Below are 27,128 nucleotides of genomic sequence, written 5' to 3' on the forward strand. Positions count from 1 at the left end.
GGTCCAACCCATGCCCCTGGATTCCTTGCGCCTGAGTCCATCTGACCGAGTTTTCCTGTGCAACCCCACTCCACCAGCTGCTGTTTTTGCCCCTGTCTGCTCAGGCTGAAGAATTTGTTGTTAACAGACTTCTGAAAAGTTCAATTTTCTGTGTTCTGGCTGTGTTTTCTATTGCTAATATTTAGTTGTCTCTAAACTTGGTTGTGTGAGAAGGCACGGTTTATCCACCTATGCCTCCATCTTGGCGGAAGTCCTTCATCCTTTTCTGTTTGGTCATTTTTTCCCTCCTTCTGGTCCACTCCTTTGATTTGAGTCCCAGTTTCCTTTCCATTACTATTGGTTTCCTGTGAATTTCCATTCATTTCAATTAGTTTAGCCTTCATATGTTCCTCTAATTTGTGACTAAAATCAACCAGTTCTGTGAGCATCCTGGTCACCAGTGTTTTGAACTGTGCATCTGAAAGTTTGGCTATTTCTTCATTGCTTAGATTTATGGGCTATGGGGCTCTGAGTTGTTCTTGAGCCATGTTTTGATCTGTTCATGCCTGTTACATATGAGGAGCAGAGCCTTAGTTGTTCACCAGGGCGAGGCAACTCAGTTGCTGGTTTGTGACACTGTATGTGGGGGCGGGTCAGAGAGGGACAATGGCGGTCCCCTCTGTTTCTTCCCACCACTGGGGCTTGCATGGTCTGTCTCACTGCTCGCTCCTTCACCGGTTTATCTGCACAAGAATGTGTGACCACAGTCAGCCCTCAGCGGGTCCGCCGGCTACCCCACACCTGGGATCCGCTGGTGCACCTGGGTTGTGTGTCCGGGTTGGTCCAGTGGATCTTTCCAGCCCGACCCCACTCTGCTTCTGGCTCTGACCCTCTTACCAGTTTGGCTGAAGGGTTCATTGTTGTTAGACTTCTGTATAGTTCAATTTTTTGTGGTTTGGCTGTGTTTTTGTTGCTAAAACTTTATTGTTTTTAAACTTGGTTGTGTAAGAAGGCACAGTGCTTCCACCTACGCCTTCATCTTGGCGGAAGTCCAGGATTTTTTTAAAAAGTCAAGGAAAGTCATGTTAACCTGTGAATCCTCAGGTATGTTTTACTGCCTCACCACTAAACAGCTTAGGCATGTGTAAATCTCCAGGTCAGAGATAGCAATTTTGCTTTATAATTCTGACTTGAAACTGACTTTATCCAATTATGATATACTATTTGCTATTGAATCATTTGAAAATACTCTTCCTAGCACTGGAGTCATGACAGACATTTATGACAGAGCTAAAATGTCCCACGAATTGGTAATGTTGCAGCAAGCCCTTTGCCCATAAGGCCACCTCTTCAAATCGGGCCTAGATAATAAATTGCTCTGTTTTCCTGAGAATACCACAAGGTGCATTCAAAGCCCAGTGTGCTTGGGCTTCCACCTGAACTATTGAATATACAATTAATTTTCCACCTCTACTGAGTTCCCATAAGGTTACTATTTTTTCCCCTTATTTATGATGCCCTGTACATTTTTCTCATCCTAATTTGACTCTTTTCCTTAATGGAAACTTTATTTTTGAATCTTTTTTTTTTTAATAAGAACTGTACTGAGAAACTGAGGTTTCTTTATAGCAATGTTTAATGCATAGAAATTATTATTAGCCACTTTAAATTCCCCATCCCATTTGGAAAGCTTATCAGTTTGCTTCATAGGAGTAAGAACTTCTTCACTCTTGTGAAGTGGTCTAGGGTGCAATTTTCATGAATGACATTTCAGCCACAAAATAAAGTCTACAATCACGTATGATCCCCAAGGAAAAAATTCCTTACAGTGACAATGCCAATTTGGCACTTGCTGTGGAACTTTAATATAATGACAGCCTCTCTTCTGGGCATAGGTTTTACCTGGCAGAAGTTTGCAGAAAAATCTATCTGTGCTATCTTCTTCTTTACACCTCTCTTCAGACCCCTCTTCTCCCTCTTCAGGGTTTGCTTCTTCTTCCACATCATCTCACAGCTCTGCCCAGGCCTCATCTGAACCACTGCTCTATGCTCCCTGACCTCACCTCCCAATCAGATTCTTCCTGTTTTAGCTTTGCAAAGGCTGTTTATAATGAGACCCTACAAAGTCTAATATGCTCCAATAGATACATAAAAGCAGTGTTGTTTTATACATTTTTATAATGAATTTTAGAAAGAGAGAGGAGTGGGAAGAGAGAGCGAGATTGACTTGTTGTTCTGTTTATTTATGCATTTCATTAGTTGATTCTTGTATCTGCTCTGACCAGAGGTTGAACCTGCAACCTTGGTGTATTGGTGCGATGCTCTAACCAACTGAGCTACCTAGCCAGAGTCTATTATTTTCTTTGCAACTTCCAGTTTATTAGATGTACTTATTATAAATTCAACCAGGAGAGTATTTAAAGATGTTGCCTGAACACAGATACAAAATTAGGACTTACTGGTAGCATTTGGAGTCTGATACCAACATGATCATATAATTTTTCTCATTTTCTAAAGTACAGTTAAAAAATCCTGATCCAAATAAATAAGCTGCGGCAAATGGTAACATGTTTGTAACAATTTACCTTGAAATATTAAAATACACTTTAAACATGTCCACAAATTTGAAAATAGGATAAAATTTTGTTTCAAAATAGAATTATTTTATGTATCCAGCTATATGATTATTTTAACTATCAATTTTAATAAGCATTCATTTTGGAACAATAGAAAATGCTTTTCCAAATATACTTAGTAATATAAGATATTTAGCAATCTCATTTTAAAAAATTCTATCTGCTTGTCTCCTCAGTGGTGCACTAAAGTTTTTTAGAAAAGTCAAATGCTGTTTTTTCTGACATTCTATGAAATGTTTCAAACATAAGATGATTTTCTGTAAGGCCAAATAGAGTTCATTCAGCTCAAAAGAAAAATCCATTCAGCAAACTGTGCAAAATTGGGCAGCCATGTTAACTTTGAGGTTCAGTTAGCTAATGGAATCTCTTTATACTTCAGAAATTATTGACTCTATCTAATTAATCTCTCTGAATATGTGCTAAGCACAGAGGTCATCTTCAAGGGAACTGCTTTCCCTTTACTCTCAGGGAAGAATAAGTGAGGTGGTGGGAACCCAACTTATATGCACCTTGGGATTCAATCTCCTCCTCCTCTCCCTCTCTATTCTGGAATTTCCCCTCTTCTCATGCAGGTCCACTAAGTTGTGGCCATATGGGCTCTGCCTCCATTGCCTTAACTCTGTCAGTGTATACAGTAGGTCGGCAATTTTTAACTTTTTCATCTCATGACACATATAGACTAAAATTTTGTGGCACACCAAAAATATATGTTATATTTTTTGCTAATCTTATGAAAGTAGCTATAATTTTGATTCATTCACACTTATGGCTGTTGTTGTGTTGGATGTTGTTACTTTTATTGGACAATTTAAGGGAGAAGAGTTCAGCATTCTGACTAAATAGGTACTGCATATTTTAAAAATTCTGCAGCACACTGGTTGAAAGTCGCTGCAGTAGATCATCCAGATAAACTTACTACCAGAAACAGAGCATGTGTGTACATGCAAAAAGCAGTGCCTTTTCATCCTCTATTCACACTTAATGGATAAAGAGATACAGGATATATATTTCAATAGAAATAATTTTAGTAACCACTCACCATAGGGCTGCCTATAAATGCCTGCAGGAAATGATAACACATGTATATCCTTATTCCTGTGATTTCAGAGAATGCACACACATATAATTGGAAAGTCACCCTCTTATAAAATGACAGCATTGATACTATCATACAACACTTTTAACAATTAGCAGCATCGAAACATAGAGCTCACCTCACTTGAACACATTTCAGCAACATTTTGATGAAAGCCTCCATTCCTGTCATACTTGGCCACATTGCATTTTCACCATCAGCTCAGGTAGTCTGACATGCAAGTGCTGATTTATGATGGCAAGTTGAAAATGGACATAAAGATTTAACAGTATTTTCCCCACCTGTATGTCCAGCATTTTTCAACATTAATCTTCCTGATGTTCATCTGCAAAAACACACTGCTCAAAAAATAAAGCTGAGATGGCCACAAGGTCAGTCCTGTTTGAATTCAGTTGGATTAAATTTGAAATGAAAACTCATCAATTCAATGGGTTAGACAGAGGTTGTTAGATGTTTCCTGTTAGCCTAAGGTCAAGGTTTTGATGGTGTTGCTATTTGTCCATGATACCTGTGCAGCACGTCCCTCTCACATTGCAGTACTTCCTTTGAATGATATTATAGTGTTTTATTTTTAAAGATTTAAAGTGTATTTTTAGTATATTTTTAATCTTCATATCTAAACTTTGCTTGAATACTTGTTTTATATAAAGCTGTATATTTTTATGCTGAAAGAAGCTGAAATCCTTATTTTTATTCCTACTATGTTTTCTTTAGATATGGCATTGTAACTTGGGTAGAGCTCTAGTGGAAGGTTGAAAATTTCACCACCTAAGTTCAGTGAGCTCTTGGGCACTTGTTACCTTCCAAAGGGGAAGTCAAATGCCTAATAACTATCACTGTGTGCTGTTTTCTCTTGGAGACTCATGAGAATTTTCACTACAAGAATCTCATTCTGTCATAGATGTGACCCTCTGTGGCTGAAAAACCCGTTGCCAGTCTCGTAGAGTAGTGTGTCATCTCCTTATGTGCTAGGACAACCTCTCAATTCTATCCACACATTTCTTCTGTTTCCCCCCCCCCTCTAAGTTGTGATCCATTTCCACTTTTAAGAGTAACTTTATAACTATCACTTGAAATTTTTAAAAAATATTTTATTTATTTATTTTTAGAAAGAGGGGAATGGAGGGAGAAAGGGAGAGAAACAGCAACATGTGGTTGCCTCTCAGGTGCCCTTCTATGGCATGCGCCCTTCCCAGGCATGTGCCCTGACTGGGACTCAAACTGGCAGCCCTTTGGTTTGCAGGCCCGTGTTCAATCCACTAAGCTATACCAGCCAGGGCAAAATTTTATAATGTTTATAAATAAAAATAATAGACCAAAACACTTGAAATTCATAGAGTCTAAAACTCTGACATCATTATGCAAAATGTGTGTGCATTCACTTAGTACATAATTTCCTGTGCTGGGAGCAGAGACTGTGCTATGCCTTACCCTCCCCAGCATATGAAGAAATAGGGTGAGCATGAGCTGATGTTTGGAACTAAGGTACAATTTATATGCACAGATGTGCTTATTTCTGCAAAAACTTTTAGGACAGAATTTAAACCTTCTCATCTGTGACCCCTTAAAAGTAAGATATATACAAAGGGTTGATAGGAGACTATTAGAACCCAGCATCAAATCTATTTGAACTGGCAACATGGCTTAAACTGGTGGCCTCAAATGTGTTATAAAAATTGGATTCTAACACATTTCCAAATATAGGTTATTAAATTAGTTCTTTAAGTATTTTAAAATAGAATTTGAATCAAACATGTCCTAGGGCCATACCGCATATTCTGCATGCAGTTTGATAACCATTGCTCTAGTATAACTACATGAGCTAGATTTAAATTCAATATTGATGTGTGATGGCTGAAAATATATTAATTTCCTTATGTATAAAAATATTCTTGCTAATCTAAATAAAACTCATATTGGTAGTATTGCAGGAAGTATTGGGTTGGCCAAAAAAGTCCATTATGTTTTTTTCTGTAAAATAAAAAGACACATTTTTCATTTTCACCAATAACTTTCTTGATTTGAATATTTTGAGTATATTGGCTATCTTCCACTATTGGCTTCTAATGGTCAGAGGCCAGGGGTGCTGCTAAATATCTTACAATGCATCACAGCAAAGAGTTATTAGGCCCAAATGTCAATAATACCAAGAAACTTCACAAACCACTTTGATATGTTTGATCAGTCACAGCACCTGCTCCATACACTGTACAAATCTTTTCTCTGTGTGTGTTTCAGTTGCATTATTACTTTTCTTGAAACAATAAAGCACAACATGTGAAAAATTTTGTGAAATTTTTTCCATCTTCAATATTAAAATTGCTACACAAAAATTCATCAATTTTGAGTTTTTTAAAAATGTACACTGAAAGTCCTGGCTGGTGTAGCACAGTGAATTGAGCGCAGGTCTGGGAACCAGAGGATCGCAGTTTAATTCCCAGTCAGGGCACATGCCTGGGTTGCAAGCCAGTTCCCTGCAGGCCAGTTCCCAGCAGGGGATGCACTAGAGGCAACCATACATTGATATTTCTCTCCCCCTCTCCTTCCCCTCTAAAGATAAATAAATAAATATTGAAAAAAAAAATAAAAATGCACACTGATATGACAGCCATCACAAAACAATCTAACAAAACTGTTTCTAATGAAGTTAAAGACAGCCAAGTGCTAGGAGAGCAATCATAAGAAAAAAAAAACTCAACAACCTTTTTGTCCAACCCAATACAAAGGATTCTAAGAAGAATTACCCCAAATGAAGAGTCTGGGGCCCCATGCTTATTGATTCAGATACAATAACTCAGGATTTGATCCCAATATTATGTATTTTCAAAGGATCCACCTGGGGTTCTGATGCAAACTGTATGTCTTGTCATACTTTGAAAATACTGTTCTAGAAGCTCTAATTATCTGAAAGATAGCCAGTGGTGGCCATTTTCCCCTGGGAGCTGTTTGAACTGTGTAATTTTTGTTCCTTCTAGTGCCACATGTTCACTCCAGGCTTTGCTTTGAAATAGGAAGGTTGAGCTACTGTTGCAGAGCTCATTACGTTGTTTTGCCAAGATAGCTGACAGTGGCCTTTAAAAAAGGACAGGTATTGTAAAATCCAGAGAAACTGCCTAAAGTTAATTAACTTTATCATCACATTTTTTTTAGCTGTCAACTAACAGTGTTTCCACAAGCAGAAATTCTTCCCTCGTGGTAGTAATTCTTTTAAATCAGAGTGACAACAGCATAAATTTAAATTGTCACTTTGTTTTATTAAGAAAATCTTACCAGTCACCTATGATGTTGTCCCCAAACAACACAAACAAGAATGCCCTATGAAGATTTTGTCAGTATTGGGGTACAATACTAATGACTAGACAGGAACTTGCTGCCCACTCCTGTGTGAGCTATGTTGGGAGTCTTCATCTTTTTCTAGCTTAGCTAGAGAATACCTGGGTAAGGCTGCTGCTGAAGTCCCTTTTCTCTTTTCATTTGAGTTTCCTTAGGAGAAGGCCTTAAGAGCTTGAGCACAAATTGATAAATCGGGAGATACAGGAAATACCAGAGAGACAGGAAAGTGAGATAGGCCAGGGAAGAAAGTCAATATAAGGTATAGGTTGTGTCATCAACTGAGTTATCACTATGAGCAACTGGAGCTCCATGTGAAACTTTAGGAGATTGTGAAGTACAAGCAGCAGGGTTCACCTGCAAGGTGGGGAAGGAGCTGGAGGGGAGAACTGTCAACTTGGAATACTACTTGACCATAAAAAGAAAAAAAATTTACCTTTTGCAACAGTATGGATGGCCCTGGAGAACATTATGCTAAGTGAAATAAGCCAGCCAGAGAAAGACAAATATCATGTCATTTCACTCATATATAGAACCTAATGAGCAAACTGAACTAAAAGGGAAAATGGGGACAGACTCAAAGATGAAAAACATACGACAGCTGTGGAGGCGGGAAGACTAGAGGGAGGAGGGGCTGAGCAAAAAGGAAAAAGGATTCATGGACATGGGCAACAGTGTGGTGATGGGGAGAGAGAAGTATAACGGGACTAAGAGGGCTAAATGGTAATGGAAAAAAAGGAACCGAATAATGTTCAGTTCCTTTTGAACTGAACATTAATGCTTAAATTACAAAATAATAATTAAATTAAAAAATTAAATAAAATGACTTACTTTTTCACAGAACCTCCCTCTTTTCTCTGTTGTCCTAGTTCTTTCTGGGCCTCTTTATCTTACCATACATTAAATCTACATTCCTGGTAAGAATGAGGCAATGGTTTGTTAGATGGATGATTTCCTCTGTTAGTAGGTTTCCCAGCCCCTCTCCAAATTATCCAAAATATATTTGGAATCCACCCCTCCATTTCTATTCTTCTCCACCTATTCTTTCCCCTTCTGAATATTTCTCCACATTTATCCCAGTGATACTTTTCTTTTTTTTTAAATTTATTTTAAATATTTTATTTATCTTTAGAGGGGAAGGGAAGGAGAGAGGGAGAGAAACATCAATGTATGGTTGCCTTTTGTGCATCCCCTGCTGGGAACTGGCCTGTAGGGAACTGCTCTGCAACCTAGGCATGTGCCCTGACTGGGAATCGAACCGCGATTGTCTGGTTCACAGGCCCGCACTCAATCCACTGAGCTACACCAGCCAGGGCCTATCCCAGTGATACTTTTCTTATAAAACTATAAATTTCTTCAAACATACAAAGTATATAAAAATAATAAGTGCTCATCATTTATTTTTTAAAAATATATTAATGGAGCTGCATATTGATGCTCTCTGCATACTCCCATTTCTTTATAAATTTTTGCATATTGATAATTTTATACATATAATTACAAGATCATTTATTATAAAATTATAATTCTTTATAATTTTACTGCATATAATTGTATCACTAAACAGTATGTAGATTGTAGGTTTGAAAACTGTATAGAATTTATAGTGTTCTGGGTATCTTCTGTAGCTTTATTTTTCCACTTAATATCTTTTGATATTCTTCTATGTTGATATATATATTAATATTTCTAGTTCCTATAATTTTACTGCTGTATAATGTTCCATTATGTGGACAAAACAAAATATTTATTCATTTTCTTCTTGGCATCCATTTGTGTCTTTTATTTTATCATTGAAGTTGCAACACAAATTTGCTTCTTTCTGTGCATGAGAGTTTGTCACAGACACTTCCATAAAAGTTGCTGGATTGAAGCATAAGGATCTTCAATTTGACCAGTATTAATAAGCTGCTCTCCTAAATTATTTCCCACATTTAATGTTCTACCAATAGGACATGAGAATTTCCACCATTTCACTTCTCTACCAACACTTAACTATTGTCAGGCAAAATAATATGCATTCTAATGTTTACTTCTATAATCATTAGTAATAAATACAAAATCTTTTTGTATTTATTGTCAGGTTGAGCTTCTTTAAATTCCTTGCTCATATCTTTCATCCACATTTTATGAGGTAAAACATGGATGAGAGAGAAAGAGAGAAATATATATGCACAGGTAATAATGACTTCCAAAGATGTCTGTCCTAATGCCCAGAACCTGTGGATATATTACTTTGTATGGGGGGGGGGGAATGACTGCTGCTGTGATTAAGTTAAGAACCTTGAGATGGTGAGATTATTCTGGATCATCTGGGTGAAAGCAATGAGCCCTTAAAAGCAGGAGAGAGGAGCAGAGGTAGTTCAGAGAAATGAGATGAAAGAAGAAATTCAAAGCATGAGAGGGACTCAACACACCCTTGTTGCCTGGAAACCTGGATGAAGGAACAAGGGTAAAAACCGGCAATAGCCTTGAGCTGACAGCCAGAAAGGAAGTGATGATCTAAGTCCCACGAGTACAAGGAACTGAATTCTGTCAGGAATCTTAATGAGCAAAGAGAAAGATCTCTAGAGCCTCTGAAATGGCACACGGTTCTGTCAACACTTTGATTTTAGCCTGGTAAGACTTGCATCATACCTCTAACTGCAAAACTATAAGATAATTTATGTCCTGTAAGCTGCCAAGTTTGTAGTAATTTGTGTTGGCAGCAATAAAAAACTAATACATGCATCCAGAGGGTGCTACTATTTTGTTGTGTGTATAGCTTGCATATGTTTTCTTCTAATGCCGAGGTATCATTGCCCTTTTAAAATTGTGTCTTTAATGCACTGAAAGAAGCTTTTTTTAAAATAAAAGGAATCTATTTTTAAATATCTTTTTATTGTTGTTCAAGTACACTTGTCTCCATTTCCCCCCAACCCCAGCCATCCCCACCTACCACCCTCAATCCTACCCACTTTTGGCTTGGTCGATGTGTCCTTCATACATGTTCCTTGACAACCCTTCCCTTCCCCCCTGCCATTATCTCCTCCCACCTCTCCTCTGGTTACTGTCAATTTGTTTTTAATTTCAATGTCTCTGGTTAAATTTTGCTAGTTTATTTGTTTTCAAGAAACTTGAAATACAATGTGAGCTTAGAGCCATTATCTTTTCTCCATTGTTTGTGCATTATAAAAATAAACCCTTCCTACATACCAAGGTTATAGAGACATTTTCTGCCCTTAACATTAAGTCATTTAATCTAACTGGAAAGATTTTTTTTTTCATATGGTTTGTGTTAGGAAGGTACAATGGATAATTGTGACAATATCATTTACTGTCTGATCCATCCTTTCTTCACTAACCATTACCTCCATCATAGATCAAGTTGACCTGTCTGTGATTCTTTTTCTGAGCCATTTGGTCTCTTTGTTTATTCCTACACAAGTACTGTAATATGTTAATTATAATACTTATATTTTAATAATTATTTTGTAGGCCAATACCCCCTACTGTATTCTTCAATTATCTTGACTATTCTTTGTCCTTTATTCTTTCTTATGAATTTCAAAACTGTTTTTTCATGTTCCTTAAAATCCTGTTGGTATTTTGATTGGATTGCATTGAATTTATAGATTAATTTTAGGAGAACTGACATTTTTACAGTATTGAATTTGTTCATCCATGAGCTTGGTTTATATCTCAATTACTAAAGTCTTTTCTGTTTTTGAATACTGTATTATAATTTTATCTGTCTTGAATAAGATTTATGAACATTTTATATAATGCTTTTTACAAGTATATACTGAACTGTTAATTCCTAGTATCTAAAGGTGCATTTTTATAAAAATTTTGTTCCTAGTAGTATTTTTGAGTTCTATTAACTCTACTAACTTGTGTTGAGTTTCTAATGTTAATAATTATAACAGTTGCATCATTTATTAACAGTGAGTATTTTATTTACAGTATTTATATTTTAAAATTCCTTTTCTCATTTTAATAAGCTTCTTTTAGGACTTCTTGTACAATACTGAAAGGAACATTCACAGTGAATATCTTTATCTTGATGAAGTTTTTAAAAAAATGCTCCCATCTTTTACCTAGAAAAATATAATTCCTTAGTTAAGATTTAACAAGTTTCTTTCTATTCTTAGCTTGCAAGTATTTATTTTAAATAAATAAATTTTGGTTTCATTAAATGATGTTTTGCATTTGTTGAAAATGATTTTTTCTTTTAATCATATTACATTAATAGATTTTTCAATGAAAAAAATCTTTGCATTCCTAAAATAAACCCAATTTCCCCTAATGGTATTTTTATGTGTGTATATAAGTTACTGTTTATGAAAAAGCAGAATTTGCTTTGCTTGTAATTTAGTTGGAATTTTTTATGCCAATGGCCATTAAGTGATATTAATCTGAGTTTTATTTCTTTGTGCTATGATCTTTAAATTTGCCTGTAGAAATTATAGCAGCCTTAAAAATGAAATAAAGAGGAAAAGAAATGAGACTAAAAGGAGATAATGGAGAGAAGAAAGGGGGCAAAGAGAAAACATAGTGAAACAAGAATATGAACTATTAATAATTATTGAATATGGGTGATAGATATATGGGACATCATTGGAGTATTCTTTCCATTTTTGGAGAAATATAAACAAATGAGTTTTCAACTGAGAGATCTAGAATAGTTTTTGTCTGTAGAATTGCCATAGAATACAATTTCTGAAGAATATTTAAAGGATATTTTATTTCTTGAATATTTCTTTCATCTTTGGTAAATGGTCAAATCTTCCATGGAAATAGACTCAGACTAGGAATTTGAAGGTATTTGTACTTAAATCACACATTTATAAGAAACAGTTGTATAAATAGAATAAATCACATGAATTTATATAACAGTCCAAAAAGTCCTTCTGGGGTTTCATTCTGCTAGTGGCCAACTCTCAGTTACTTCTGAGTTAAACTCTCAGTTTTGCATGATTTGACCTCTTGGTTTTCCAGCTTCCCTTTGCTCTCCTCAAATGGCGTATCAAAGGAAGAGTTTTGTGGAGTATTGGTAGACCCTTAGACACACTACTCTCCTCAAATCATAAATGATCTTTGCCATGAGTGACTGTCTTTTGGCCTGGCTGGTTCTTGCTGAGGTGCTACTGGTACTGCCTTGTCTTCTGAGTTGTTTTTTCAGGCATCCTCTGCAGACTGGGTCCAACCTTTTGTTTCTGCTGTAGGGCATACTATGGTTTCTTTATCACATAATCAGGCCATTGCCACACATCCGTGCCCATCCCTCTGTCCCCATCCCATGGTGTGAGATTTCTAAGTGCCTCTTGAAGACTCTGAGAAAATGGAAGATCTCAAGATCTCAGACTTAGCCTATGCAAATGCTGTTTTCCCAATACATGTTGATGAAACACCACTGAGTGCATAGGGCTTCCTTTAAAGAAGTGTCCTGCACTTAAGTCAGCACCTGTGACTTGGGTTGATTCACCCTCCTCCTGATGTTACTGGGTTCTCTTGCAGTTCTGTAGGAGCTGATATATTTAGTGGAGGATGAATTTCCTTTCCTTACTCCCTTTCCCTATTTCCCAACTTGAGAGAAATCTCTGTATTCATGCTCATGTATTTTGGCCTTGCATCACATCTCTACTTAGATTTATCATGGAATTGTCATGCTCTGACTCCCTATTAGATCTGGCTTGTTATATAAATGAGAACTTTAGAATTGATATTTTAAAAATTGTCAAATAAGACATTGAACATAAAGCACATGCATTCTTTTACAGGTGTTACAAATTTGAATATTCAAGAAGGTTCACAAATATTCTACTTTTAAAAATATTATAGGTTTACACTTGCCAAAACCTTTGGAACTTAGTATGGCCTACATTTGGTGGGCAAAAGTGAGTGCAAGGAACCTCCGCCACCTGCTGCAGGAAGATTGAAGGTAGAATCCCTAATATGCTTTGTTTCCTGTTACTGTCTTGGCAATTCTGGAAGTATGTTTTCAAGGAAAATACGTCATGATTTCCTGAGTGATTACAGTGAAAAATTGCCCTTCCCAAACACATAGGGCTTTTACTGTGAACAACAACAACAAAATTACTTGTTGTATTAAGCCACTGAGATCTGTGGGTGATCCGTTATAGCTGAAGACAACAGGCTATCCTGACTGATACACAGGCCTATATTTATTAATATACAAAAATAGTCATCACATGTGTTTGTATAACAAAAGCTAGTGTCTCAATTATGTAACCCTGAGTATGTTACTCAACTACTACTTAATAATTAAAAAGAGTGAATTCTTCATTTGAGAACTTTTGGGAAACTAGCAATTTGGAAAAAGTAATTATATCCATGACTACCTTGTATTGTTTGAATAGCATTTCTATATTTGGGAAAATTTTCTTGTGAGTTCTGTCTTTCCAAATTAGAAATAAGAACTGTGTTCCTAGTTCTTTTGTAGCTAGGATATTGGTGTTTGATTACATTACCTGTGGAAGACATTGATTTGGAAGTGGGGAACAAGAAGAAATCATTTTGAGTAGGGTTCTATTTTGCTCAGAGTCAGCCTATGGATTTGGGGACGGCAGTGTTTTCAAAGTCAGATTTTTTGTCACAAAGTGTTATTGCAGTCAGGATTCTGTTTCTGTATATCTTTTTTTTAAATTTTAATATTTTATTTTATTTTCATATATATTTTATTTTATTGATTATGCCATTACATTTGTTCTATTCCCCCCCTTCATTCCCCTCCACCCTGCACTCCCCTACCCCTACCATTCCCCCCTTTAGTTTATGACCATGTGTCTCAAGTTCTTTGGATTTTATATTCCCCATACTATTCTTGCCCTCCCCCTATCTATTTTCTACCTACTGTCTATGCTACTTATTTTCTGTACCTTCTCCCCCCTTCTCCTCTCCCACTCCCCTGTTGCTAACCCTCCATGAGATCTTCATTTCTATGGTTCTGCTCCTGATCTAGCTGTCCTCTTAGCTTGCTTCTGTTTTAGGTGTGGTTGTTACTAACTGTGAGTTTGCTGTCCTTTCACTGTTCATCTTTTTTATCTTCTTTTTCTTAGGTGAGTCCCTTTAACATTTCATATAATATGGGCTTGGTGATGATGAACTCCTTGCATTTGGTCTTATCTGAGAAGCACTTTATCTGTCCTTGCATTCTAAATGAAAGTTTTGCTGGATAGAGCAATCTTGGTTGTAGGTCTTTGGATTTCATGACTTGGAATACCTCTTTCCAGCCCCTTCTTGCTTGTAAGGTCTCTTTTGAGAAATCAGCTGACAGTCTGATGGGAACTCCTTTGTAGGTGACTGTCCCCTTAGCTCTTGCTGCTTCTAGGATTCTCTCCTTCATTTTAATCTTGGCTAATGTAATGATGATGTGCCTTGGTGTGTTTCTTCTTGGGTCCAACTTCTTTAGGACTCTCTGAGCTTCCTGGATTTCCTAGAAGTCTATTTCCTTTGCCAAATTGGGGAAGTTCTCCTTTATTATTTGTTCAAATAAGGTTTCCACTCATGGCTGTTCCTCTTCCCCTTCTGGTACCCCTATAATTCAGATGTTGGAATGTTTAAAGATGTCCTGAAGGTTCCTAAGCCTTTCCTCATTTTTTCAAATTCTTGTTTCTTCATCCTTTTCTGTTTGGTCATCTTTTTCCTCCTTTTGGTCCACTCCTTTGACTTGAGTCCCAGTTTCCTTTCCATTACTATTGGTTTTCTGTGCATTTCCCTTCATTTCAATTAGTTTAGCCTTCTATGTTCCTCTAATTTGTGACTAAAATCAACCAGTTCTGTGAGCATCCTGATCACCAGTGTTTTGAACTGTGCATCTGACAGTTTGGCTATTTTTTCATCGCTTAGATTTATCGGCTCTGGGGCTCTGAGTTGTTCTTGAGCCATGTTTTGATCTGTTTGTGCCTGTTATGTATGAGGAGAGGCGCCTTAGGTGTTCACCAGGGCGGGGCCACCCAGGTCACTGGTTTGTGAGTCTGTATGTGGGGGCAGGGTCAGAGAGGGAGCAATGGTGATCCTCTCCAATTGCCTGGTCTGCCTCACCTCTCGCCCCCGCCTGTTTATCTGAGCGCAAATGTGGGAGCCCAATGCCCTGTGTTGGGGCCTGCTCGGTCTGTCTCAATGCTTGTCTCTTCACTGATTTATCTGTGTTCAAATGCAGGACAGCAGACAGCCAGCCGCGCCTTTCCTGGGTCTGCTCATATCTACCCCACACCTGGGATCCACACCCTCGGCTGCCTGCACCCCGCCCAAGTCGGGGGGATCTTTTTTGCCCGACTTGCTCCGGTGCTGGCTTCGCCCCTCTCAACAGTTTAGCTGAGCAGTTTATTGTTTTCAGACTCCGTATTGTTCAATTTTCTGTGGCTTGGTTGCGTTTGTTGTTGTTAAAACTTTATTGTTTTTAGATTTGGTTGTGCGAGGAAGAAAAGTGTTTCCACCCATGCCTCCATCTTGGCGGAAGTCCTTGTTTCTGTATATCTAATACACCTACTTCTGTAGATTTTCTAGTTATCTGGAGACATTTGTTACAGGGAATTGACATGCATTTGTGCAAGTTGACTGAACAAGTTTGGAATCTGCAGGACAAGCAGTCAGGAAAGGAGGATGGTGGGCAGCCTGTAACTCCATGGGCACAGCGCAAAACTTAACAGAATTTCTTCTCACTTTTTCAGGAAAAAGTGAGAAAAAACCCTGCTTTTTAGGTCTTCTGATTCAGTAAAGCATACTCAGGTGATTCAGGATAATCTCCATTACCTAATATCAACTGATTACAACTAAAATTTTATCTCCCATCTCCCTTTATAATAAAACCTAAATAAGTGTTTAATTAAATAACTGGGGACTAGAGCCTAACCAAGTTGACATACTAAAAAGGCCATCACAAGTGGTATCAATGCACACAACAGAAATAGTTGTAGAATGTCTGAGGTCCCTCATTTCAGTGCATGATGTGGCAGTGGCATTGATTTTTTTTCCCCCTCGACTGAAGCTTACTCTGTAGCATGGTTTGTGCTTTGTTTTGGGAGCTCAGACTCATCTTTTCCTCCAGCTAACCACTAATTCTGATAGCTACTAAAATATTTTAATAAGTAAATCCTTTTCTTATGAATCTACTCAAGTAGGTTTTATTCACTTTAAAGCACCTGGCCAACGCCAAAGTTGATTTTCAGGGGAGGAAAAGTCACCTTTCTCTTTATGACTAAGATCCTTGGTCAAAATGGTATCATAAGAGATTTCTGCTTTCTGTCTACAAAACTATCTTTTCTGTAGGCCATATACTTTTGTGTTTTAGGCCAGTAAAATCTGGAGTCATGTTCTCTCTATGGAATGATACTTCCCTGCTCTGCTACTCTACTATTATCCGTGGGTGTCTGCAACAGAAACAGTGAAATCACTGGAGATTTTCAAAGCTTTTTGGTCCATGGAAATGTCAGCAGCTCCCTTTTTCTTTTTGGTGTGCTTCTAGCAGAAGCTATAACTATGGATTATTTGGAAAATAAGAGGGAGAAAAAGAAGAAGACTATAATTGAATAGAAAAGGTGAAGGTGGACTAGGGGATAAAGATTCTGTTTTAATGGGAAAAAATTGAATGATAGATTATAACTTTTTCTTCAAAAATATGTATGTATTCTCTTTTTGCTTATCTAGGATCTGATTAAAGGTTACTTTATGAGATATAATAAGATAGTCATACTCAAAGGATCTTACCCACTTAAGTAAATGGTACTTTATATATCTATGCATCTGTGTATATTCATACAAGTGTATGCTGGTGAAAGTATTTTTGTTACTTATAGCAGAATGATGAAGAATACAAGTTATGAAAATAAACTGCCTAGTTTTGTTTTGTTAAATTACTTTTGTTCTTTATTGTGGTAGAGTGTGTATAACATTTACCATATTAGCCATTTTAAGTGGCAGTGGCATTGTGTACATTCACACTGTTGTGCAACATCACCACTATCCATCTCCAGAACTTTTTCAGTGCCCTATAGTGAACCTCCATGCTTATTAAAGAGCTGCTCCCCATTTTCCTCTCTTCCCAGCCCCTGGAAAGACATTATATTTTATGTCTCTATGAATTTGTCTACTCTAAGTACTTTACATAAGTAGAATCATACACTATCTTTTTGTGTCTTACATTTCACTCAGCATGATATTTTCAATGTCATCCATGTTGCAACATGAATGAGAGTTTTATTCCTTTTAAAGGCTGGATAATATTTCATCATGTGTATATACCACTTTTGCATCCATTCATCTGTTGATAGACATTGGGTTGTTTCTATCTTTTGGCTATTGTAAATAAAATAATGCTGCTGTGAACATGGTGTACAACTGTTCATTTGAGGTCACACTTTCAGTTCTTTTTTTATGTAGATCCAGAAGTAGAATTGCTGAATCATGTAAATTCTTCTTAATGTGTTAAGGAACTGCCATGTTTCTTTCTGTAGCAGTTGGTAATTTTACATTTTCATCAGCAGTGCACAAGGGTAACAGTTTTCTCACATTTTTACCAACACTTGTTTTCTGTATTTTGGACAATAGAAACTTAATGGGTGTGAAGCTGTAGTGAGAATATTTTCTGTATTCTTGATACATTTGCCATCTGATCCTAGAAAGACTGTCTATCCCTCAAGGGGCTAGCTAATTCTTAGAGATGATAAGTGATTCCCTTACAAAAACACTTCTGACATACAGATTAGCCAATCCAGAGCCCACATCTCCAAGTGTCTCTTTTATCAAATTCTCACACACCAAAATAATATTTTTCCTGCTTTAAGGTCCAGGAACTGGACAATTAGGAATCATCCCTGTGGAGTAGAACCTCCTGAAATTGTTCAAACTATTCATTTTCTTAACTTAATATATCTACATTGCCTCAACCTTTCTCCCCTAGGAGAACGCCATTAGAGTCTAGGCCTTGCTCTCTGCCTTCCTCCTGCTTCTGATTCACCTTGGTGCTTCCCCAGGTAGCCCTGAATGACACCGTGTACTTCCCATTTCTAGAAATCTGAGTATGAACTTCTTCATTACATTCATTTCCATGTTGTTGTGTTTATTGCATCTGATTAAAACAAGTCCCAAATATGTTGGTCTGATTAATACATTTTTAGAACAGAAGTGTTATCCTATTGTAGTTTTACTATGCATTTTCCTAATGTTGTTGTGCATTTTTCATAAGGTTATTGGTCATTTTTATGTCTTCTTTAGAGAAAAGTCTCTACAAATTCTTTAGGGTTTTTTAAAAATTAATTGTTATGTTTGTTGTTGCTGAGTTATAATTCTTTCTATATTTTGGATATTATTCCCTTATCAGATAGGAGAGCTTACAAATATTTCACCTCATTCTGTGTCACCATTTTTTCTTTGATGTAACAACTTTTAATTTTAATAGAGTTTAATTTGTCTATATTTCTGCTATTACTTGTGTTTTGTGGTAGATAAGAAATCACTGCCAACTCCCATGTCATGAAACATTTCCCCTATGTTTTATTCTAAGAATTTTATAGTTTTAGTTTTCATGTACAGATCTTTGATCCATTTTAAGTTAATTTTTCTCTACAGCATTAGGTTATGGGTCCAACTTCATTCTTTGGAATGTGGATATCCAGTTTTCCTGGCACCACCTTTCTTTGCTAGATGGTCTTGGAATACTTGTAAAAAATTATTTGATCTTATACGCAAGGGGTTATTTTGGGGATTTCTGTCTTATTCCATTGGTCTATATGTCTGTCCTTCTGACAAAGTTTTGATTACTGCCAGGAAGTGTGAGACCTACAACTTTGTCCTTCTTTTGAAGACTGTTTTAACTGTTAGGGATTCCTTGACATTCATTATGAATATTAGGATAGATTTTTTTTAAATATTGGGATTTTATAGGAGTTGAATTTAATTTGTAGATTGCTTTGGGTAGTATTGGCATCTTAATAATACAGTATCCCCCCTTATCTGCTGGGGATATGTTCCCAGACACCCAGTGGATGCCAGAAACCATACATGGTACCAAACCCTGCATAACTTTTTACTTCAGGCTGGGGGATAGATAATGTAGGTCCGATGCTTCCTATGCATTTATGTGGCCATCCTCAGTTTTTGTTCTCTACAGAGTTTCTGATGCTGTTTTGTGTAGTCCAGAGTTTTCACAGGGCTACTTTCATAAGTTTACAGTTGTTTATTCATCATTTTTGTTGTTTTTCAAGGGGAAAGACAAGCATTGGAACCTCTTAGTCTGCCACCTTGCTAATGTCACTGAGCTTGTTTTCTTTTACTGGTTAGAGCCTCCACCATGAGACTGAATGTAACTCATAAGAGTGAAAACCCATTTCATGTAAATGATCTTAGTGGAAACACATTTTATCTTTCTTCAGTAAACATGTTGTATATAGGTTTTTATAGATGTCCCTTATCAAGTTTAAGAAGTCCTATTATTCCTAGTTTACTGAGTGTTTTTATTAAGAATGTTTGTTAGGTTTAGTCAAATGTTTTTTCTATGTCTATGAAGATGATCTTAAGGTTTTAACTGATATTTTTTAATATAGTGAGTTACCCCAACTAATTTTTTAATAGTATACCAGTCTTGATTTTTTGGTATAAATGCCATTTGGTCATGATGTATTACTTTTCTCATATCATTGAATTCATTTTATTAAAATCTTACTTACAATTTTTGCCTGTATCTTCATGAATGATACTGGCTTATTGTTTTCTTTACTAGTAATACCTCACTCTAATTTTAGTATCAGGGTAATACTGACTTTATAGAGTAATTTTTTTTCATAGAATGATTTTTGAAGTATTTTTCTTTTTCAGTGTTCTGGAAGTTTCTGCAGGACTAGAAGGTAGCTTTTTTTTTTCCATGTTGGTGTTAGAATTAACTATGTAGAACCATCTGTGATTGAATTTTTCTATTTGGGACAGTTTTTAGCTTTAAATTTCATTTCAGCAATAAATACAAGGTTATTTAGGTCAACTATTTATTACCTGTTAAATTTTAATTATCTTTTAAATAATTAAAAAATATTTTTGAATTACAGTTGACATACAATATTATATTATTATCAAGTGTACAACAATGATTAGACATTTTTATATTGTATGAAGTGATCACCATGATAAATCTAACACCCATCAGACACTATACATTGTTATTACAATATTATTGACTATATTCCCTATGTCATACTTTACATCCCCATGACTATATTGTATCTACCAATTTGTACTTCTTTTTTTTTGCCTGATATCTGTATAATTTTATTAACCAATGTCACCCCAATAAATTCACTAAATAAAATTTTAAAATAAAGTGATTACTGATGAGGATGAAAAAAATCAAATAACAGTAAACATTGGCAAGGATGTGGAGAAACTGCAACCCTTATACCCTGTTAATTCCTTCCCACTTTTCACTCATCCCCTTGCACCCCCTCCAATCTAGTAACTGTCAAAATGTTCCCTATATTTATGAGCCTATTTCAGTTTTGTTTTATTTTATTTTTTAGATTGAACATATAAGTGAAATCATATGGTATTTGTCTTTTCTGTATGATTTAGTTTACTCAACATAATACCCAATAAATCTGCCAATGTTATTATAGGTGGCAATATTTCTTTTTTTATGGTTGAATCACATTCCATTGTTTATGTACCCCACTTCTTTATCCATTCATCTGTTAATTGGCACTTAGGTTGTTAATTTTTCTTATCTATTGAAACTGTATGATATAATTCCTCTCATTTTTGATTTGGTAAATTGTGCCTTCACCCTTTTCGCATCAGTGTGCCTAGAAGTTTGTTACTCTTACTGGTGTGCTCAAAGTACCAGTTTTTAGTTACATTGATTTGTCTCTCTTGTGTTTACTTCTTTTATTTATACCAATATTTTTATTATTCTCTTTCTATGGCTCAATATGGCCCTTTTGCTCATCTTTTTTTTTCTAATTTTTTAACATAGAAGCTGTAGTCATTTATTTGAGACCTTCCATTTTTCTAATATGGAAATCCATTTCTGTAACTTTATTTCTAATTACTGCTTGCATATATTTTGACATTCTTGCTTTTATTTTTATGTAGTTCAAAAATATTTATAATTTTCTTTTTAAATACCCCTCTAGGGATTATGTACAAGTGTGTCATTTACTTTCTAAATATTTGGGGTATTTTCCAAGTCTTTTTGTTATTACATTTTAATTTAGTTCTTTATTGATGGAAGAAGATGCTTTTTGTGGCTTTCATTCTTTTAAATGCATTTAAATTTGTTTTGTGACTGAGAATATGATCCATTTAATATGTTCCATGTGCCCTTGAAAAAGATATTCATTCTGCTATTGTTGTGTGGTATGCTTAATTAGGTTAAGATTGTTGGTTGTGCTATTGAAATATTCTATGTTTTATTGATTTTGTATCTAATTTTTCTCTCACTATTGATTGAGAGGTGAAATCTTTGACTACAATTGTGATTTTGTCTGCTAGAGAGTTCCATTTTAACATCCTGTTATAAATGACAGCAATATTATCTCTACATGTTTATAAATGGTATGTTTTAGTTGTTCATTGATGCCAAAGCAAATTATCACACAGTTAGTTAAAACAATGTTCTTTATCATCTCAGTTCTCTAGGTCATAAATCTGGCCATGGCATTACTGGGTTCTCTGCTCAGCATCTGACAAGGTGGAAATCAAAATGTTAGCTGGGCTCAGCTGAGGTTCTCTTCCAAGTTTCAGGTGGTCAGTGTTCAGTTCTGTGCAGCTATTGGACTGAGGTCCTAGTTCTTCTCACTTATTCACTAGGGGTTACTCTCAGCTATGAAAGACTGCCGTCAGATTCTAGCCAGAAAGTCCTCTCCCAACTTGGTGATTTATCTCTTCAAAACCAGCTGGAGAATTTCCCTCCTTTTAGAAAGGGTCAGTAACTATATTATGGCCTTACATGATTAGGTCAAGCCTCTCAGGAAAAACTCATTTTTATTAAAGTCAGTTAGTTAAGGACTGTACTTATATCAGCAAAATCCCTTCAAATTGCCATATAATGTAATCTAATCACAAGTAATATCGCATTCACAGTCTTGCCCACCTTCAAGGATTGAGAATATATAAGGGCATGGTTCTTGGGGGTTAGAATTCTACAAACCACAGATTACAGAAAGGTAATCTAAAAAGACATACACCGATATAATATTGATTATATTTGTTATATTAGAAATGTGATGGGGTAGGCAGAGTACATGGGAAAGGGAAGGAGAAATTTAAAAAAAACCAAATCAAACCAAACAAAACATGTAGGAAAATGGGGGAAGAGCCACACTATAAAATTAAGCAAATGTGTAGACTATAAAACCCACTATATGATGGTATATAAATGTAAGCTTTGAATATGTATATGGACTAATACTGGAATTTGTATTAGTAAAATAAAAAATACTAAGATCAGTGTAGAATTTTTGTCAATTTCTTTCTTGAATTTTATTTTAGTATAAAGTTTTCAGTAAAGCAAAAAATAAATAACATAAAACATTTTTAAACTCTTCATTGATCTTGAAATGTCAATTTCTACAAAAGATGATAGAAGTTCATGGGTAGAACTGTTTTTTTCCAAATGTTTTCCTTATCCAGAGGCTTAAAGTTTAAGGTAGATAAGGGTGTAGTTTCATGATGCCAGGGAGGTGTAGGGTCCTTGTGAGAACTCTATTTCTAAAAAGTAACAGCCCAAAGTGCCTTTCAGTTTTCATAGGATGAGACCAATATGATATCTGAGTCATATCCTCAACTAGTACTTGAGGGAGGGTGGATGCAAAAGCACCTTAAATTGGAATTTAAGAAGTTGTTCGAAGCCCTGGCCTGGTGGTTCAGTTGGTTGCCCTCATCAGAGCCTGTATGGAAGGTGGTTTACTCCCTCACTCTCTCCTCCCCCCACTTCCTCTCTCTCTAAAGTCAATAAATTATATCCTCAGGTGAAGATTGTTTTAAAGGAGTTATTTGAACATGCGTTTGTTCTTTGTAGCTGTTTTAAGCACATGAAAGTCCTGATTCCAAGCAAGGATTTCTTTTTTTCCTCCTCCACAAACGTTATATTAAGCTATCATTCACAGCTACAGCAAGAATACGAAACTGTCTCGGAATAACTTAGATGACAGAAGCTCTCTCATGGTATGTGGCTCTCAAAAAAATCATATCACAACAGATCTTTCTTTTGATGTGTTCAGTATTTCCAGATCCATCTTAAAATGATAAATTAAGACACTTGTGCAATGAACTCTGACACTGGTGTGAATGGAGCTATCCCTGCTTCTGTATAGTTTTTTATTTCTATTTTTTCTGGCCTATACCTTTGATAATCTCAAAATGCCTAGAATGCCTTGAAATTTCTTCAAAAGCAACTCACTAACTACTGGCAGTTTATAATAATTTCTACATTTTCCAGCTCAGCCAGTATACCTGCCTCTTGTTGAAGTAGGTTTAGGTATGAAGCTGACCTCTGACAAATGTGGTTACAGAAAAATCATATTCTGAAATTACTAATTTAAAAAACTTACTTATTATGTAATAACCTTGAAACACATATAATTTAACATAATCAACAGCTTAATAATAAACAATCAGCTATGAAGTTTTTATTGTGACCACAATGGTTCACTTATTTCATTCTGCTACATTTAGAAACCCGCAATTTGTTTACAACAATAATATACCAACATGATGTTTAGCAAATTTTTTTCTCAAGTGCAATTTATAATTGGGTCTAGGTAATCTATGAATTGTACAGAACCCATCCAAAATGCAAATTAACTACTATGTCCAATGGAATGCAATATATAGAAAAATTTAAATAATACATTTCTGTTATTTTGAAATTATCACTAGAGTTTTTATACTTCGAAAATTATTTTTCTTTTAATGAACTGTATTTATTGGGTTATTAGTTTGTTCGATAATAAATACATTTTGTATAGTATTATGGTGCAAAAGTGAATACTAGAAACAGTATCCTTGCTTTCATGGAACACATAACATTCCTGCTGAGACATTTAGCAGCCATGGGGCATATGTAAGTTGGATCATGCTTTTCTATTCAAATTTGGTGAGTACCCATCGGTACATTTAATTGGTCAAGAAGTCAACATTCACTGACTGACATGCCAGGCACCATGCTAAAATTACATAAATGCACAAGGAATTTTAAAAAGCAGCAGGAAAGAGACCCCCTAAATGTAATTATACTTCCACATAACAAAATATATAAAATGTAGAAAGTTACCGAATACAGCACACTCTTGCCTGTTTAATGTATGTATCTATGTATGTGTGTATTTATGTATCTAGTTATTTGTCTACCTTCCTATCTATTTATTGGTGGGAAAGCAAGACAAGATTACATAAGGAAGATTCCACAGAGAAACTCAGCCTTGAACTGTATCCAGGCAGTGAAAATGGAACCCATTTTATATAATGGAAGCTGGTGGGGGGGAATCAATCAGTTAGTTTCTGAAAGAGAAAAATGTTTAGGTCAGACATGGACCATGCATGCAAAGATTAATTGCACATCTAAGATATCCCAGATGTGAGACACAATCTTGTCACAGATACTGTTGATGCTCTTCTGTTTCCTCTCAGTCCTTACATTCCCAGCCCAATCGACCCCTGTCCAGCATTCCTGTCTCTTTGCCTGAGTGTTTTCTCTATTTACCAAAGCCTACCCTGACCATACATGTGGCTGGAGATATTTGGAAATACACTACCTTCAAAATCAGCTTGCAGCCAATGATAGAGTGAGGTTGATGGGGTAAACACCATAGTTCCCTTACCCCTGAGGTAAGACAAATGGAAGGTGTGTATTTTAAACAGTTTTCCAGAATTCTCCAGCAGGATATAAATGTTCATGGTGGTAAGCTATTTGAAGATGCACCTATGTGGCTGCCTTCCCTTCTCTGTGTCACTTCCACATTCACTAAAGGGTCCTGGATCACTTCCTAAATAAACTACTTGCACTTGAATCTTTGTCCCAGGAATACAAAATTTCCCCTGAATTTCCCCAGGGTCTGCCTCTGGGGAAATTCAACCTAGGACACTCCCCGTTCTTCATAAGTCACAGTTTCTGCCTTTAAAGAGCCTCCAGTCAAGTGAGGCCTCCCAATCTCCTCACTGTGGTGGTACCCAGACCAAATTCAATGTTTAGAATTAACACATAAACTGTGCACTCATTACAAGATAAAAATACCCACAAACATATATCTGAACAGTACTTCAGAGGTGGTTTTTCCAATTTTTAAAAACTTTTCTACCATTACAAGAACTTGAATCTCAGTTGTTGACTTCCAGGCAAAGGCTTGATCATATGGTGAAGCTGCATCAGGAAAGGTTAGCAGAAGGTAAGCAAGTGCAATTGAAATTTCCGATGTGGCTGTAGCCATTGTTCCATAACAAATCTCCTTGAAACTTAGTGGCTAAAAACAACTATCATTTGTCATTGCCATCAGACCTGTGAGACAGGTGGTTCTGCTAACCTGAGTGAGGTTCGGCCAACGTTGGCAAGGCTGGCTTATGTATCTTTGGCCAACTGGTGGTTGGCTAAAGGCAGACAGTTGGCTGGCTGGGTCAGTGGGAATGACTAATCCATGTAGCCTCCAATCTTCCAGGAGGTACAAACTCAACTACTTCACATGACATAGTCAGGGGCCCAAGAGAAAAAGTGAGAATGTACCAGGACCTTTGAATACTAAGTTCAGAACTAGGAGAGAATTACTTATGCTGCTTCCTATTGGTTAAATCAGGCCATAACACCAAACAACCTAAATTCAACAGGTGAAGAAATAGTTCCACTCCTTGATAGGAGTTGTTGCAAAATAACTTTGCAAAAGGATGAGAATGCATGGAGGGAAGTACTTGCAGTCATTTTGTTGTAAATGACCTATCACTTTCTGGCTAGTGTGGATATAAGTGTGTCCTGTGCTTATCAGATGCCCAGAGCATTTTGTGAAGGGGAGGATAAGGGTTCCCTATCAAGCACATTTGTAACTTTACTCAGCTACCTAACAACCCATTTTTCTGTTATCTCCCCTTGGCCATTTCTTGGCTGGTTTTCTAATATTTCAGAAATTCAAGCTTCTGGTGTATATACTTTTATTTTAATTTATATTCTTAAGCTATAGATTAGTCTCCTAAATTGCTTGAATTATGGAACACTCATTAGAGATATAATGAATGTTCCATAATTCAAGCAATGACTGATGTGGCTCAGCGGGCTGGGCATTGTCCTGCAAACCTAAAGGTCACCAGTTTGATTCCCAGTTAGGGCACATGCCTGGATTGTGGGTTTGGTTCCTGGTTGGGAATGTGTGAGAGGCAACTAATCCATGTTTCTCTCACATGTCAATGTTTCTTTCTCTTTCTTCCTCCCTCCTTTCCCTTCTCTCTAAAAATAAATAAATAAAATCTTTAAAGAAAAAATATTATGGCACCCTGGCTGGTGTAGCTCAGTGGATTGAGTGCAGGCCTGCAAACCAAACATCTGCCGTTCGATTCCCAGTAAGGGCACATGGCTGGGTTGCAGGCCAGTTTCCAGCAAGGGACATATGAGAGGCAACCAATTGATATTTTTCTCCCTCTCTCCTTCCTTTCCCCTCTAAAGATAAATAAATAAAATCTTTAAAAAATATTATGGCATATAAAGGTGTATTCTCTGATTTTTTTTATAATAACTACTAACAGGGAAACATGCACATTATGGAAGGGATTGTAGGGAAAAAAGAGAAGGGCTGTAAATGTGTAAAGACTGTCAAGAAATAGCATCCTTGCCACCCTATGGAAGTTTCTGAAATTGCATTATCCCAAAGCATTGAACATATGGCTACCATTGCATGTCTTTGTGTAAATTTCTGTGCTGGGTACCAGTGAAAGTAAAAAGAACTGTCAAGCAAAGGGACATTTTCATATGGTAGAACTGAAGAAGCCTGTTCATCTAGTAGTTTTGTCAAGTTTTCCAATCTGTATTGGCTCCATCTCTGTAATAAGGGGGTGCTATCTGAGCCTGACCCTAATCACCTGATCAGGACTTTAGAGCCAGAAGAAACCTTCACACTCATCTA

The sequence above is a fragment of the Artibeus jamaicensis genome, unplaced genomic scaffold, assembly GCF_021234435.1.
Source record: "Artibeus jamaicensis isolate MK-2021 breed Jamaican fruit bat unplaced genomic scaffold, CSHL_Jam_final contig_685, whole genome shotgun sequence".
Taxonomy (NCBI): domain Eukaryota; kingdom Metazoa; phylum Chordata; class Mammalia; order Chiroptera; family Phyllostomidae; genus Artibeus; species Artibeus jamaicensis.